Source organism: Gopherus evgoodei, chromosome 3, assembly GCF_007399415.2.
Source record: "Gopherus evgoodei ecotype Sinaloan lineage chromosome 3, rGopEvg1_v1.p, whole genome shotgun sequence".
Classification (NCBI taxonomy): Eukaryota; Metazoa; Chordata; order Testudines; family Testudinidae; genus Gopherus; species Gopherus evgoodei.
Genome location: NC_044324.1, coordinates 128,363,303 through 128,380,662, shown reverse-complemented (window position 1 = coordinate 128,380,662; position 17,360 = coordinate 128,363,303). Strand labels below are relative to the sequence as shown.

General features: G+C 40.6%; 1 protein-coding gene across 2 annotated transcripts in view; it reads right to left on the bottom strand.

The window, feature by feature from the left end:
• Positions 1-17,360, bottom strand: part of SCAF8 (SR-related CTD associated factor 8) — a 240,754-nt gene that overhangs the window by 93,807 nt on the left and 129,587 nt on the right. Inside the window, exon 21 of one of the 2 annotated variants that reach the window (XM_030556628.1) lies at positions 4,054-5,013. The exons of the other annotated variant lie outside the window; for it this stretch is intronic. The gene's annotated coding sequence lies outside the window, so the exon portion shown is untranslated. Of the gene's footprint in view, positions 1-4,053; positions 5,014-17,360 lie in introns of those variants that run through there. 2 annotated transcript variants of the gene reach the window in all.

The following is a 17,360-nucleotide window of genomic DNA, read 5'->3' as shown; positions in this document are numbered from 1 at the left end:
ATAGCCTGGCCAGTCATTAAACTGTTTTTCAAAGCCTCTCTGATGCGCAGCACGCCTTGCTGTGCTCTTCTAATTGCCCTGGTGTCTGGCTGTTCAAAATTGGCCACCAGGTGATTTGTCTCACCTCCTACCCCGTCATAAATGTCTCCCCCTTACTCTCATAGATATTATAGAGCACAAAGCAAGCAGCAATAACAATGGGAATATTGGTTGTGCTGAGGTCTAACCTAGTCAGCAAAAAGTGCCAGTGAGCTTTTAAATGTCCAAAGGCACATCATATCACCATTCTGCACTTGCTCAGCCTATAGTTGAACTGCTCCTTGCTACTGTCCAGGCTGCCTGTGTACAGCTTAATGAGCCATGGGAGCAAGAGATAGGCTGGGTCTCCAAGGATAACTATTGGCATTTCAACATCCTCAATGGTAATTTTCTGGTTGGGGAAGAAAGTCCCTTCTTGCAGCTTTTCAAACAGCCTGGAGTTCCTAAAGATGCGAGCGTCATACATCTTTCCCGACCATCCCATCCATGTTGATGTCGGTGAAATGTCTGTTGTGATCCACCGGTGCTTGCAGCACCATTGAGAAGTACCTCTTGCAGTTTATGTACTGGTTGGCAAGGTAGTCCGGTGCAAGATAGGGATATGCGTTCCGTCTATCGTCCCACCACAGTTAGGGAACCCCACTGCAACAAAGCCATCCACTTTGACCTGCACATTTCCCAGAGCCACTACCCTTGCTAGCAGAAAGTTAGTGATTGCCTTGGCTACTTGGATCACAGCAGCCCCCACGGTAGACTTGCCCACTCCGAACTGATTACTGACTGACTGGTAGCAGTCAGGCATTGCAAGCTTCCACAGGGCTATCGCCACTTGCTTCTCAACTGTCAGGGCAGTTATTGTCATCCTGGTATTCCTGCGCTTCAGGGAGGGGGAAATCAAATCACAAAGTTCCATGAAAGTCACCATAAGCATGCGAAAATTTCGCAGGCACTGGGAATCATCCTATACCTGCAGCACTGTGTGGGCCCGCCAGTCTGTCCTTGTTTGCTGGGCCCAGAATCAGCATTCCACTGTATCAACCTGCTCCACTGCCACTATGATGTCCCAATTGCCACATCCCGTGCTTTCAGGAACGTCTGTGTCCATGTCCACCTCACAATCATCATTGTGTTGGTGGCTCCTAGTCAGGTTTGCCAAATACTGCAGGATAATTCACGAGGTATTTACAATGCTCACAACGGCAGTGCTGAGCTGAGTGGGCTCCATGCTTGCTGTGCTATGGCGTCTGCATGGGTAACCCAGGAAAAAAGGTGTGAAATGATTGTTTGCCGTTGCTTTCAAGGAGGGAGGGAGGGGAGACTGATGACATGTATCCAAAACCATCTGCGACAATGTTTTTGCCCATCAGGCACTGGGAGCTTAACCCAGAACTCCAATGGGCAGTGGAGACTGTGGGATAGCTACCCACAGTGCACCACTCCGTGAGTCGATGCTAGCCATGGTATTGAGGACGCACTCTGCCAATCTACTGCGCTTAGTGGGGACATACAAGACTGACTGTATAAAATTGCTTTCTAAAGATCAACTTTTATAAAATTGACCCAATTTCATAATGTAGACATACCCTTCATGGGGTCTTAGGTCAGCTTAACTATGCTGCTCAGGTATGTGGATTTTTCACACCCCTAACTAACGCATTAAACCGACCTAATTTGTAGACCAGGAGTAGACCAGGCTTCAGTGATGACCCATTCAAGCAAGAGGTAATTTTCACCTGTCCCTAGTCAGCCAGCAAAGTAATGCAAGTTCCTATTGTGTACTCTTGCCATGTCATAGAGCAGTCAATGGAAATCCATCAAAGATAATGGCAAACAATCCGAACCACTTGGAGGTGAAAAGGATCATTACAGCAGGCAGGAGATCGCCCTAGCTATGAAGAAAGACAAAAGACTGTTTCATTGTAACAGAATATAGGGAAAGGCACTCTGGATCCATTCATTGAGGAAAAATGCTTCAAGAGCAGGGGGACTTTCATGTACGTTTGTATCCTGGCTCATGTGAAACCAGCCTTCTCTGCAATGGACTGAACTTTGGGGGGAAAGCCTACTTTATTAGACAGGGAAAAGTAACACTAATTATAGACCCAAATTCACATTTTATGATTTTGTTTTGTGTTATACCCAGTTATTTCCATCATTTTTCCTCACTTCTAGTTAAACCTTTATTCTTTAATAAACCAACTTTTGTTTTGTTACAAGTTCTGTGTGGTTACAGGAGTTTAAGGTAAAACTGGTAAACTGGGGTATGCTGCATCTTTGGGTGCAGAGGATCTGGGATTTCTGTGAGTAGCCAGTGTCAGGATCTAGATACCATAAGGGAATGCTTCAAAGGGATATAGTGACTGAGGTGCACCTATTGTTAATCTGCAAGGTGAAGTTCAGACGAGTTATAGCCCAGACAAGAGTGCCTGAGTGGCTGAAAGGCTGCTGGTGTTAGGGAGCTGACACCCAGCTACCACAAGAAAGACTCCCTCATGTGGGCAGTACGGGGCAACAAGGTAACTCACAGTCCTGGGTGGTCCAAGAACCATCACAGCTATGCCAATATATGGCACTTTTATACTGGTATCACTGCACACACAGTGATACCAATATCAAAATCTGGTAACAATGCAAATAGAAAGAGCAAGATCTTTTAACAGCAGAATACTTTTTTCTTACATTCAGAGGGCCACAGCTACTGTAGCTGCAGCAGTAAATTTAAGGTGGGGTGTTGGATTAATTTCCACAGATTGAATTTCTTTTTGGATCTTTCTCTCTCCTCGTGACATCATTAAATGGGTAAATTTTACTGCTTATGAAATAAATGCAAAAAGCCAGCCTCAATGCAATGTTAAGGTTGAGACACCAAGCACTTGAAAGTCAGAGAGGCTGACTCTCCCTTACACTGCACCAAGTAGACACTCACACTAGTGCAAAGTGAATGCAGTAGGGATGTTAAACACTTCCATTCTGGTGTGAATGACTGCATAAGGAAAAACAATAGAGGAGCAGATCCAGGAGATCCCAAAGGTTGAAACTGCTCTGTCAACATGAACTGGGCCAAACCTGAGTGAGTTATGCTGTGACCTGGCATTTGGCCCCTCCACTTCTACCATACCTGCCCCCACAGAAAGTCTGATATGTAGTTTCTGGTTGGGAAATCAATGGAGACTGGATTTTTATGCTAGTCAAATGTTTCAGTAGAAACAAGGCTCTTTGCTTTAAAGGGCCTGATTCTCTAAGGCTTTGGGCCTGCACAGTCACTTAGAGCAAAGCAAAGTGGATGTAACATGCTACTAACCTGATCTGGAAACATTATACACCACTTTGCTCTTATTTGGTTCTCGGGCTAGTGATGACACAAGGGGAAATGAGGTCCAAAATGTACACATATGTTCCTCTCACGTGCTCTCTCAATCACTCTTTTTGGAAAAGCCCAGTTAGCATTAACCATGGTTCCAACCATGTACAGATAATGAAAGTCCCCTGGAACTCTTGAGCTGTCTCATTGAGAACAATCTCAATCTTGCTGCTTGGGAGTACTAAATTGCATGGGGATAGGCCCGCTAGGAGCAGGGTCACTCTTCATGGAAACAGGTGCTAAGGCCCAGATCCTCCAAGGTATTTAGGGACCTATTTCCCCATACTTTGGAGGATCTAGGCCTAATTGCCTCGTTTCAGTTTATGTAACAAAGGGTTCTTAAAATACGTGATGTTATTTCTAATATCAACATCCACAGTAATAGTAAGCCACCAAAATGTGTTACTTGTGCTCTTGGGCATTGAGCTGTGTATGTGTGATGGGAGGCCAATATATCCAAAGAGGATATATTGGAAGTTTTTAAGGACATATTGTAAAAGATAGAGAAAATGATCAGAAACAGAACTTTGAATTTAGATCTTTATTATACACGTCCATAGCTGTGGTCACCATGCAGTTACACCATAATGGGAATGATCTTGCCAAACAGTTCTCACTAATCAAATTTCAAGAGACCACAGAATACAGCATTCCAAATAACTGGCACTTTAATTTTGATAGAGCAAAAATAAATAGACGAATGACAAAATGTCCTTTTCACATACAGCGGGGCATATACATGTTTCTTCTTTTCTATAGCTAGTTAGCAGACTAAATCAACATGTCTGACCCTAAATGCAGACCTTTCATTTGAGGGCTTAGAGAGGGCAAGTGTCTCCCTTCCCTTTGATTATGAGACAGAAAGCACTTTTCTGGTAAGTGCATATATCAAAAATGAGTACAATGTAATTTTGTATTCCATTACCACTTCTTGCCCTTTTTCCAACCCCTTTGGACACTAAAAGGAAATGACAGGACAGGTCTAGACAAATATTGGCCCTGAAACTTTCCCTTTCTAATTTTCATGGAACTTTGACAATTTAAAAGTTCATCACAAACCTAAGTATGTTCAGGAATCCAACATATCTGGAGTATAGTCACCAGTCAAGAGCTGCACAAAGACTGCACATGTAGTGTTAAGTAAAAGTGGTTACTTCTAAAAAAATTTGTCTTTAAATTTGCAGATCAAAGCAAATCAAGTCTCATACCCTGAAGGATCTTCTTGTTAATCTGTCCTTCAATTCCTATTCTACAAACGGAGTTAGTTACAATTTACAGTCCAATGCGATCTTCTGGTCCTGCAGAAGAGCCTGTCTCTTCATTTGAGGAGTTCATCCTCAAAAGCATAAATAATGTCTAGAAACTCATAGAGTTTATGGTTTTAATTTATAAAATTAAACCTGCTCCAGACAGGTAATACTGGTATACAAATTTGCCATCCCTGGATTCTATCATAAACAGTGTGCTGGTGCACAACATGTAATGCTGGGTTCCTTCTAACACTTCAGAAACAAGATCCGATGTGATGCACATTAGAACATTGAAGCACTTCTCATTTAACTCTGCAGGGCCCGGGACATGGTAAGCTGCCAGAACTTCCTCCATCATCTTGCCTGTTGACAAAAGGAACAATAACTAGTCATCACTGGTCATTGGAGTGTTTCCAATTAAAAAAAAAAACACCCTGAAAAAGAGAGACGATGTCACTCAATAGCAGCTGTTTCATAAATATCAGGGATCTGCGATGCAGTTTTCAATCTCTCTCTTACCCTTAGCATACTAATAAAGAAGAAATGTATTCTATACTGTATATTTCCTAAAGCACTACTCAGGACTGAATCCAATAGCAACTCTTCTTTTTTTCTGTTCTTTTATTTTGTTCAACAAATTATAATATTTAAAAAATACTTATAAAATGTTCTTTAGGTAAAGAACAACTGCTATTTTTACAGTGAATTCACTGCTGGTGAAAGGCTGGATTGACAAGCTGTAATTTTTCTTAGGTCACACTTTTTATTAAAGGTACAGTTTAAATAGTTTATACAGGGTTCATAATCATAAATAGATGTTTTAATAAATGACTAATCTGCTATTTTAGATTTTGAAGAGTCCAGCCGGTCAAAAAACTCATAATCATCTCTAAAACATACTACTCAGGTCTGTAACATACTGACTGATTACCCTTTATAAATGTACTCCTACTATGAAGTGTGACCCTTTCTTTTTATGCACAGAATAGGTGTAAAATGAGCAGGGTGAATGGAAAATCCCCCACCCTGCCAATGAGCTTCTGCTCTATAATGGAAGGGCAACCTATGCCAGTAAAGGGGGTAGATCAGTCTCCATCTCCACTCAGTTATTGGCCTCCATTGAGAATGCTAGCCAGGGGGTTACCATGACAACGGTGACAGTTTGTGCTGGGATCCTAACCAAACCCACCTACTTATTTCACAAAGGCCATTACAGAGTCATCAGAAGGTAATGACTTTCAGTCATTATTGACCTGGGCAAGATTAGAAAAAGGACAACTTCTTAAAGATATTTCATATACAGCAGTTATGCAATGAAGTTGCAGAACTGATATCTGTTGTTTTTCTGAACACTCCTGTAACGTCACTGCAGCTATCCAAATGGCCTTTGATTGACTGAATTATTGCCTTTATCGCTTTCACCTAATACGTCTTTACTAGAGTGATATAAGAGCAATTCAAACGTTTTTGCCATACTGTTTTGTTTAAATTAAGTAGTTAATATCTGTAAGTTCCTTTTCAAATATTTTTGAAAAGTAAAGCATCACAGATGAGACATGCTTTGTAGGACCACATGTATTTGCCATAATTCAAGCAGGTTTACAATTTTATAACCACTTTTATGATGCATGCAAGGTGCTGCATAATTTGATTAATGCTATTAATCTGGGCTAACTGTACATCTATCCATTGCCTCCTAAAACAGAGTATATTGTTCAATACAGACCTCCACTTAAAAAACACCCCATAACCAAAATAAAAAGAAAAGAAAAGAAATGGTACTACCATAAATCAGTTACATAAATCATTGAAAAAAGTAGCTCTACATAATTTCCCACTATTATTATAAGTATGATTTATTATTTGCATTGCGCCAGCCTCCACTCATGAATCAGGCCTCCATTGTGAAAGCACTGAAATGTGACTGCTAAAAGCCAACAGAGTCTACTAAACATCTCCTTTCAATGAAATCTCTGTGGTAGTAGACTGTGGTATTCTGGGACAGTCTCACAAACAACACAGACACAGATCAATCTCCCTGCCTAATTCAGATTACTTAAAAGATCTCTGTCCAACATTTAATCCTGTGATATATTGTTTTTGTGTTATTTGAGCAAGTCACGAAAGTGGAATAATTCCATAGAACTCCTCTGTCTTTTCTTGAGCTAGAGATGGCGCTGCACAGTATACTGACAATGATCTATAATATTGTAGTCGCTGTGCTTTGGATCTGGGTGAACTGGAGGCCAGTGGAAACTGCAGTACAAAACCAGGGGACATTGTCAACCTTCAGTTAACCAGGAGTTTCATTTAATTTGGTAAGTAGGCGTTGTACTGCACTAAATTCACAGAGAGAAGAAATTTGTGATGTGCAGCATTACACAGATGTTACAGCATGAAGAGTACATATACGTCTTGCTTTCTTCAGTGAAAATCCTAACAATAAGGAACTAGGAAAGAAACATCAGTTGCTTTCAATTACATGGTCTTTCAGCAATTATAAAAAGGGCAGGATGACAGGGGCTGAATAAAATTCTATTTTGTGGGCAAACAGTTCTGTATAGACCATAAGTAGAGCAAGGACTCTCCACTAGGAAAGGGGCAGGATGGGAGAACTGAATGAAAAATTGTCTTACACATCATCATTCCTGGCATCCTGTGAAAACTCAGCAGGAAAGTTAACCCAGCCTGGGACGGTCAGCAACCTATATTAAATTTCTTGAGAGCCCTCATCAAACTGAGGAACATTGCCCATTAAGGAAGGTTCCCAGGGCTTCTTAAATCAGAATGGCCCAGCAATACAGGAAAGTCAAAAGGGGCCCTGGAACTGGTGCGAAGGCAAAGACCTTGTTTCCAGATTGTACTTTACCTCAAATGGATTCCTGAGATGCAAAACAGTTCATGGGTAAGCCAAAACATTGTGGCCAAATTCCAATTTGGGTAAGTATGTCACATTTCCCCCCCGAGATAGCCTGCATTTCTGTGGTGGCTGATGCTATGTACAAAACTCAGTTATGCAGTTCTAACTAATGCATGCAAATCTCTCTTGAAGCTCTTAGACTATTGGCAAGGTTGGCACCCCTGTCATATTCAAGAGCAAGTTTCTAGTACTCAACAAATAAAGGCAAAATAAAGTCAATTTATATACTGGAATGTGACATCAACATTTTGATTAAAAAATCCAACATAATACAAAAGTCTGAAGTAACAAACTGTAGACATCAACTCCAAATGCATTTCTCCTGATGTTGCAACAGCAATCATCTTAATGCTTATAAGTATTTTAGCCCATTGACTGACTTAAAACATACATGCAGTGAAAGTTCATGTGGCATCCACCACACTACTGACAATGAAATTTCCTGAACTATTTCATTCCTAGAAGTCCAAAGCTCTAACTGTTGCTGTAACTGCTGACGCATTTTACATGAGTGTGTCACATTATGGAACCACCTGATGTCACACTAAGAGGTATTTCTAGGAATCAACCAGGATAATGCATGGAACTTTGTGTGACATTCCATTGTAATGTATAATTTGTAGTCATCAAGAAGTTAAAAAATGCTGACAATCTATTAGCTCACTAAGCCTATGGAGCCTTGTGTTTTTGGGGGTGGTGGGGGAATCGTATTTGGGAGTAGCGAAGTCTGAGGTTTGGATCTCTGAAACATTTGTGGTCCACTCTGCTCCTCTTTTAAAATTCTGATATTGAAAGTATTATGAAAGCTTGCTACCCAAACATGGAATAGAAGTGATAGCATGCCATTAAGTAAATCCACATCTTAAAGGGAAGCTGCAGTGTAATATGAAATTCTAATCACAACACTTAATAACATAGGACTGTAAAATCGCTATGAATTTTTTAAATATCTAAATTATCTTATAGGAGAATATTTAAAAAACAAACAAGAAGCTGCCAATTAGAGTCAAGTGAGACTGATCAAGATTGAGAAAATTCAGGACCCATTAAAAACTACTGAAAATCAGAGTTTCAAAGTTGTTATAAGGAACAGTATGTGCTACATTTAAAAAATTCCTTTGTTCAAGTGTTTTTCTCCTCTTAAATATGGCTCTGCAAGTGGCATTGCAGAGGAGGGGTCTCTGTCTATTGTTTCTTTACAATATTGAATTCAAATGTTCTTAATTTACATGCAGAAGGATTTTCTAATTGCTAGTCCTGCAAACTCAGCCTGGGATTGCAGACTCAAGGTAGCCTTTTTCCTTCTTGTGCATCTTCAACCATAATAAGGGTTCTGGCTCTGAAACCCAACTACACCTATGTAAGCTCATTAGGCCAAATTCTGCCCTCAGTTATGTGGCGGACAGCGTTGCCAACCCTGTGATTTTATCACAAGTCTCACAAGGTATTTGATTTTTTAATGTAAAATCTCATCTCCTGGCAACAAGCGCTTATACAAGAATCTGAGTTTCCATTTTAAAAAATAGTAAATTTCTAGTCCTCAGAGTGCCAAAAAACGCTAGAAAATATGACTTGAGTGCAACCTAAAGACTCAACAATGAAAGGCAAATTAAAAGAACTCCAAAAGTATTATTTAAAAAACATCTCATGATTTTTAAGTCAGTCTCATGATGTTGGGGGCCAAGATGATTGATCACTGGGGGGTGGAAACACCCAGCGAAGTCAATGAGACTTGCATACTGAAGCAGTGACAGTGCTGAGCACTGCTATGAGGCAGACCAGAGTTCATCTGTTTGTCTTGTTCTCTTGCTACCTGGACTAAGAGGGATATCAAGACAGCACACTTAATCACTAGGGGAAAGAACACTTTGTGTCACTTAATGGAAATTCTTCCAGACAATTCTTCCTCTGAAGATGTCAGATAGATTTTAGCCAATCATCAGGATGAACACAAGTGCATTGTCTGAAAGTATGCTGTTCTGCTTAACAGCTTTGTCAGTGTTTCCTTCCTCTCCCATGCTTTACCTGCTCATTGGACTCTGGTTTCTCTTCATCTATTTGATTCCCTCAGCTTCCCCATTTGATTTGATTCCCATAAGCAAGAAAGGCCAATTAGCCTTAAGCCATAGCTGCTAGAGAGCTAAGGGGCATTATACTGATTGAGAATGAAGCTCATCTGGACAGAAACAGGTGGGGCTTCTAAAAGCCTAGGACTTGAGGCTAAGAGGTGAGCCTGCAGTCACACTCCCTCATACACGGGGGAGAGTAGAAGCCTCAGAAAGGCAGGGTGGGAAGCAGTCCTGGAAGGGAACAGTAAGGTCTGAAATGAAAAGTGATTTGAGGGTCCCTGGATTGGAACCTGGAGTACAGGGTGAGCCCAAGTTCCCTTACCAGCCACTGCGGGAGTGGTGCAGTCACTGCTTGAGACTTCGTGGGATGAGACCCTAGAAGAGGAGGGTGATTGTCTCTGGAGAAGAGAAGACTGAGAGGGGACATAACAGTTTTCAAGTACATAAAAGGTTGTTACAAGAAGGAGGGAGAAAAATTATTCTAGTTAACCTCTGAGGATAGGACAAGAAGCAAGGGGCTTAAGTTGCAGCAAGGGAGGTTTAGATTGGACATTAGGCAAAACTTCCTACTGTCAGGGTAGTTAACCACTAGAATAAATTGTCTAGGGAGGTTGTGGAATCTCTGTCTAACCTGCTCTTAAAAGTCTCCAATGATAAACACCTGTCAGGGATGGTCTAGATAATACTTAGTCCTGCCTTGAGTGCAGGGGACTGGACTAGAAGACCTCTTGAGATCCCTTCTAGTCCTACACATGTATGATTCTATGGTGACTTGGCTGGAGGGCTAAGCCATGAATGAGAGGCACTGTGGGCCTTGACCAGCAAGAGAGGGGCTACAAGGCAAGTGACTGAGGCAATGGACTGAGTGTCTGCTGGACGGGGCATGGACAGTGGTGACCTAATTACTCAGATGAACCACAAGGAGGTGTTGCTGAGTGGTGAGTAGCATGCACTCTGTTACACCATTCAGCAGTGGAAATTCATTTCCTGTGGCTGCAGTGCAGAAATTGCCTCCCTGATGGCCAAGCTGTGCAGAAATAGTCATGAAAATTGAACTTTACACCCTACAGGTTTTCTTTAAGATAATTTAAATTCTTCACAGATGAAAGTCTGGATTGAGATCTGATTATTCAAGAGAAACAGCTTTGATTAAAGTCTTTAATTGGCTTAATTTAGATATATTTTAAGATCTGTCATGAGCCCATGAAAGCTTATGTTCAAATAAATTTGTTAGTCTCTAAGATGCCACAAGTATTCCTGTTCTTTTTGAGGATACAGACTAACATGGCTGCTACTCTGAAACCTTTGATTTGTTTGTGACCTTTGAGGCTATTGATCAGGAAACCAATTGTTTAACTTCTGATTTAGTCTTTCAGGCCTGGCAATGAAAAATGTTTTTGGCATTTTTCCACAATTCGTTTCAGGTTTAACCAGTACTTTATTTCAAGTTTATGATTTTGATGTGGAAAGTGTATGAGTCCCATTCTGGAACCTTTAGAGATTTTTGTTTCTACAGTAAACCCGTCCATAGTTTAATAAACAGAGGATAATCTCTATGCAGATTATCTTTGTATCCTGAGTTCCATTTTTCCGGACAACTTGCTGACTTTTCCACACTCTGAAGAAACTGTTGCTTCAGCTAGACCTGAACTAAAGGCCTCATCTCATTTGTTGCAAAATGCAAAGGTTCGATTAATGCGTGTAAAATTGCCTGGGATGGTTCTTATGGGAAGACAAGGTGTTCCAAGGAGTTTTTGCTATACTTTTACACCTGTTGACGACAAGGTCATCAGATGTTCTAGCCTAGAGTTCTATAGTGACAGCCTGTTAGACTACAATAACCACAGAAAATCATTCTTTTAAATTCATTCCTAAAAGATTTTAGGAATGTTTTAAGAGTGAAGAATAATCTGTTATCCCTCCTAATAATAGGTTCTGTATTAATAAAAAAATATGACACAAGTTTGTGTTTTTCACTCTGCCACAAATTTTCTATGTCACTTTTGGTAGGTTACTTAAATTCAATTAATCAGTTACTCCTTCTAGAAAACAAACTCTGGCAGATCACTCCATCGCCAAGGAAGCATTTTGGCGGGGAAGACAAGAGGAGCCATTGTCTTAACATATTCTTGACTCATATTACTCTTTTGAAATATAGACCAGGCCAGTTAGGAGGTCAGCATCAAATGTAATCTCCACCAGCATTTTTTCTCCATTGGCTACACCAACAGAGAACAGGATCTAGTTTTCATTAATGGCAAGCTCTTAATTTTTTTTAAAGATAGCTGCCCTTGAATAAACCAACGTCAAAATCTACTGAAATTTCAAATTATGTGATGTAATATTTTTGTTAGGAAGACAGAGGGCTAAAAAGAAGCATTAGACATTTGCAACACAACACTTGCCAATGCTCCAAAGGACTCCTATTGACATCATTGGGATAAGATTTGGCTTCAAACTATCCAGCACAAAAATCTTTAACAACTTTGCTTAATTACAATCTATCTTCTTCAAAAGTAGCTGGCACGGGAGTTTTCAAAGAGATTTAACATTAGGGAAAGTTGGAATAGATAGTAACAAGTATCATTTGAGCTAGAGGGAGTTGAAGAAATATTAGACAATAGTCATTTCAAATCAGATTTACATGTCAATAAAACACAACTCAGAAACAGTCTGAAGATTTTGCCTCACACATTAACAGAAATATTCTCATTTGCCTTCTGAGTGAAAATAGTCACTTGCAGTATTCCAGGCCAAGAGGTACTGAAATAAGGTTTCAGCCAACTTATTATAAAACCCTAACTATGAAAAGTCTTCTACATTTCAAATATATTCATTCTAAACAAAGAGATTAAAGAAAGGATGATCATTTGTGAGATTGCCAAGAAGAAAAGATGGCTTTCTGAGAATGAGCTCTGATCATCGTTTGCTTGAGAGATGCCTCTTAAAGAGAGGCATTGGCAATTTCCACCACCAGCAGAATAAAGGTCTCTCCTCCACAAAATTTTTCTAAGTTTAAAGAAAATGTGTCTGGTTGACATACATTGAGAGAGATCTCAAATAATCATTATGGGACTATTTTTAACAAAGTTTAAAAAAAAAGTAGAGATGATCCTAAACAATGAAGTTCAGAATGAGATCCATCCTTTTCTAAAGTCAGAGAGACTGTAGAAAAAGGGTTTCTTTAGTTTGGCCCATTATAGAGCTACGGGCTTACTATGAAATTTGGTTCTACATCTAAGTTTAAACCTTGATCTGAATGCCATCTAAGTTGTACTTTGGGCCCATCTCTACAAAAAAAGTTCTAATAATCTTTTCCCTGATGCCAAGCTTCCCCCCCCGCCCCCCCGATGCTCTATGTGTATTCAGAAACACATCTGTTAATTTCAAAAGTAAGTTTTAATGCTTCTTACTTCCATTAGAACTGCAGAGCCAACACAAGTAAGGCCTGGTCTACATTTGGGGGGACAGGAAATCGATCTAAGTTATGCAACTTCAGCTACGTGAATAACATAGCTGAAGTCGACATACTTAGACCTTCTCACCGCGGTGTCTTCACTGCAGTGAGTCGACTGCTGCCATTCCCCCAACGACTCTGCCTGCGCCTCTTGCAGTGGTGGAGTACAGGAATTGACGGGATAGCGCTCGGGGGTCAATTTATCGTGTCTAGACTAGATGCAATAAATTGACCCCCGCTGGATCGATGGCTGCCCACCGATCCAGCAGATAGTGTAGACATACCCTAGGATTGAATGAACTGACCCAGGGAAAACAGTGCAACTGCACTGTTGTCAAAGTATCATGATTAAAAGACAAAGGGGTATAAGTGAACCTCTATTGCTTATGATGTTAGGGAAAGGACCTAGCTTGTCTCTCTGAGTCCAGGATGCAAGGATTTCAGTTAGAAAAAATGTTCTTTATTAGGTGCAAACTGAACATCTGTGATATGGAAATTAGTGAGAGACAATAAATATGGAGCTCACAATATCGTTTTTTACTGAGTCACTTTTGTGGTCCCAAAGTAAATTTTAAGATTTCATAGTTAAACAACACAAAATCAGGACATACAAAATCAAAGGTCCAAAGCAATGTCCACTCAACCATGCTGCACGTGTGTAGTATTTTATATTTGTGTTCTCAAGTTAAATACGTACTTATTATATTTCTCTTTGGTCTCATTCATCTGTTCTTTACATTTTGACATTCAGACCCCCTAGAGTAATATTGCTGTCTGTATTGCTCTGCTTCATTCTTAGGTCTGAGAAGGGTAAAGGGCTGGGTAATAAATCTTTTTGAGTGTTCTGGTCATATATATTCTCTGCTCATGTTGTGGCATTACTATTATATTGAAGGAGACATGGAACTCATACAAGTTTCTTAAAAGATGTTTTGAAAAGGCACAGGCCTACTTTTCAAATAACTTCAGGATTGCCACTCATAGAACCAATGGAGATGTGGTTTTCTGGATGCTGCTGCTCTCTGGAAGGGATTTAGTTTAACAGCTCTTACAAAGCTGCCCCATGGAATAGTACTGATATCACTCTCAGAGAGTGCTTTCATTCTGGACAGAGGAATTCTGACACGATAGTGGGGAGAGAAGGGAGTTAAAATCCTGCAAAAAACAGTTTTTAAGAATGATAAGATGGCCCAACGTGCACTTGTCAAATCTCTCCTCTCATCCCGTGAATGGTCCCTTACATTTTTGATAGAAGAAGAACAGTTCTCTCTAACCATAATCATAGCAGGAAAACTGAAGAATATCTCACGCCTATGAGTCTAGGTCTAAACAAGTGTGTCAGGAAGCAGGAGGAAGTACACAAAAGGAAAAAAAAAATTAGAATGAAAGTCAAGTAAATACACAATGGTTGTTTAAACACAAATACAGCACAATAAGTATCTTTAGGATACTATTGTATTAATGAAGTTATACTGAATATTTTGAAGTGAGGATGGATTTTATGCTGTTATCTGCTTTTTAGACTATTTTGGACTATTATATGCAAGTCCAAACTATATCCCAGCAGTGATTAGACCAGTGGTTCTCAAACCTTTTTACTGGTGACCCCTTTCACATAGCAGGCCTGAGTGTGACCTCCCCCTCTATGAATTAAAAACGCTTTAAAAAATATATTTAGCATCACTATAAATACTGGAGGCAAAGAGGGCCCTGTGGTGGAGGCTGGCAGCTTGCGACCCTCCATGTAATAACCTTGCGACTCCTTGAGGGGTCCTGACCCCCAGTTTGAGAACCCTTGGATTAGAGCATGGTAACAGATACAGCTAGAGTGGTAGAAAGGGTCTGTATTTGGTACCACTTACAGCTATATCAACCTAAGTTCATGACTATGAAACTAATTCCTGTTTAAACTGATAGAAATTAATTATACTTGAGACTAAGTGCAAGGTAAGGTGTAGGTGCCTTATGGTATCTGCCAGTTTTCAAGGGAAACTGTGTTTCTTTATCAAACATTGGAGCTTTCTCCCATATCTGGAACTCAGGCTACAACTTTCCAAGGGAAAATGGTTCCCTCTGTAGGGCACTTGATATCTCCAGGAAATCAGATAACATGGGGAATGCAGAGAGAGAGAGAGAGAGAGAGAGAGAGGGGTAAACAGAATAAAGGAGCTAGGGGTGATTAGATTTATGAAGACCTTGAGTCTAGCACAAAGGACAAAACTCCACACTCTGTCTTCCCCTACATCCTCTCTCATGCTCCAGGCAGTCATTCCAACTATAGTGTCCATTCTTTCACTTATTCACTTAACACTTGCCCTCTCTCCCACACCCCAAATCTAGTCACAACAACTTCACCCCGTCATTGGTCCACTGGGGCTGGGTGAGCCATGAACTGGGGTAGCTGGTAAGGCTACTCGGGGACTTGGGAGAGGGTAACCAATGAGCTTGAAGAGAAGAACGGGAGATGACCAGACATAAAAGTGGGAGTTAGTGGGCAGGAAGCCCAGGACCTGGTTTGAAAATTAAGCTGGGGAAAACAAAGGTGTATGGAGGAATTGGAATGGTGCGTGTATCCAGGAACTTAAGTGTTGGAGGCACTGGCCCAGGGTCATGGAGCTGAGTGTTGTGGGAGGGTAAGCTACAGCCTATGGCGTGGGGAATAAGGGGTGTTGGTTATGTGTAGTAGTGAGGGGTTTTTTTTTTTACAGGAGGAAAAGGGGGCTGAGGAGAGCTGGCTCTAGTAGCCTAGAGCTCTGTGAGGAGAGGTGTGGTTCCAGGCCGTTTAGGGAGCTGGGAGAGGGAAACTGGGGTCTGGTTATGTGTATGAGCCCTTGACGGGTTAGAGTGGGGAAAATAGGGCTGGGAGGGGGAGGAACAGAGGTCCTTGGTCAGAAGAAGTAGGAGTCTGGGGCCTCAAGGATTCCTCTCAAATAGAGGAAGGCATGGGGACAAGGGTCTGGACTTTCCTCTCTGGACTACCTGGTTCTTCTGATACTCCTGCCTCAAAACTAAAACCCAAATTGGGTTGAGGCAAATAAGGATGGGAGCTACTTGCCCCATGCTTGCTTGAGGCACCTGCCTCCCATAGTTGGCCCCATTTAAGGCTGAAATGGGGCTGCTCTGTCACCAGGAATTCTCAGCTGTTTTTCTAGGGCTATCTCTTTGCTGGATATGATATGTTTCCCTGAGGTGCATCTATACATGTTGAGGGATCAGGAAGTCAAAACTAATTAGCTGCTTTATCTCGATACAGCACATACAGGAAGCTCCGACTGGCTGAATTTTCCCAAGGAGATGGGTGGAACACAGAGGTCAGCCAATTAGAATGGTTTTACCTGTAGACTGAAGGGTCTTCCCACAGCTCCTGTTCTTTTTGTTTAAACATGCAGAATTCAACTGATGTAAATTTTTTTTTTCAAAATTAATGTTTATGTGTATGTGTCAGCCGGCAATTAGTGCCTAGTGAGTCATAGATTTTAAAGCCAGGTAACTTCACCCTGTTACTGCTGTATTTTGCCCAATAACTTGTTTGACTAAAATATATCTTCCAGAAAGGCACTGAGTCTTCACTTGAAGACTGCAACAGGTGAGGAATCCACCACTTTCCTTCATAGTCTATAGTTGTGGGTGCACCTGCTAGACTATTGTGCAAGTGGTTGGTGAGTAGAATATACGGGCTTAGAAATTTAGTGTGATCTGATCAGTATGATAGTTTAATTTATTACATTAAAAAACAAATATAATCTTTATGAAATGAGAATAAAACAATTTTCCATTAGAATTTCCATTGGATTTGGTTACTTTGACATGTAACTATGTTATACCAATATAAAAATATAGGCCACTAACTAGAAAAAGCCCATGCAGCGATGTCCAACTCAGCACTTACATATGATAAACAGGCAATTGGGTTATTAAGTATTTACCTGAGCAAATGTAAAATTGAGGATGTCTGAGTTTGGTGTCTGTTTGCACGCTGTATGCACTAAGCAGGTAGTGTAAACCACCTTATAGCTAATATAGTACTGAGCGACTATGTTTCACACGTAAAATGTCACTAACTTTCATATTTTCTCTTCAAATTCAGTGAGCAATGATAAGTAATTGGTTGCCTAATGTCCTTTAAAATATCTTACAATTTTTCCAAATGAAAATATGTCCTTACATTGTAAGCTATTTTGAGGGGCACACTCGCATAATTTAGACATGGCCACAGCAGGAGCACTCATTCAAGAATGGTGCTAGTTCCTTTTCTTCTACGTTA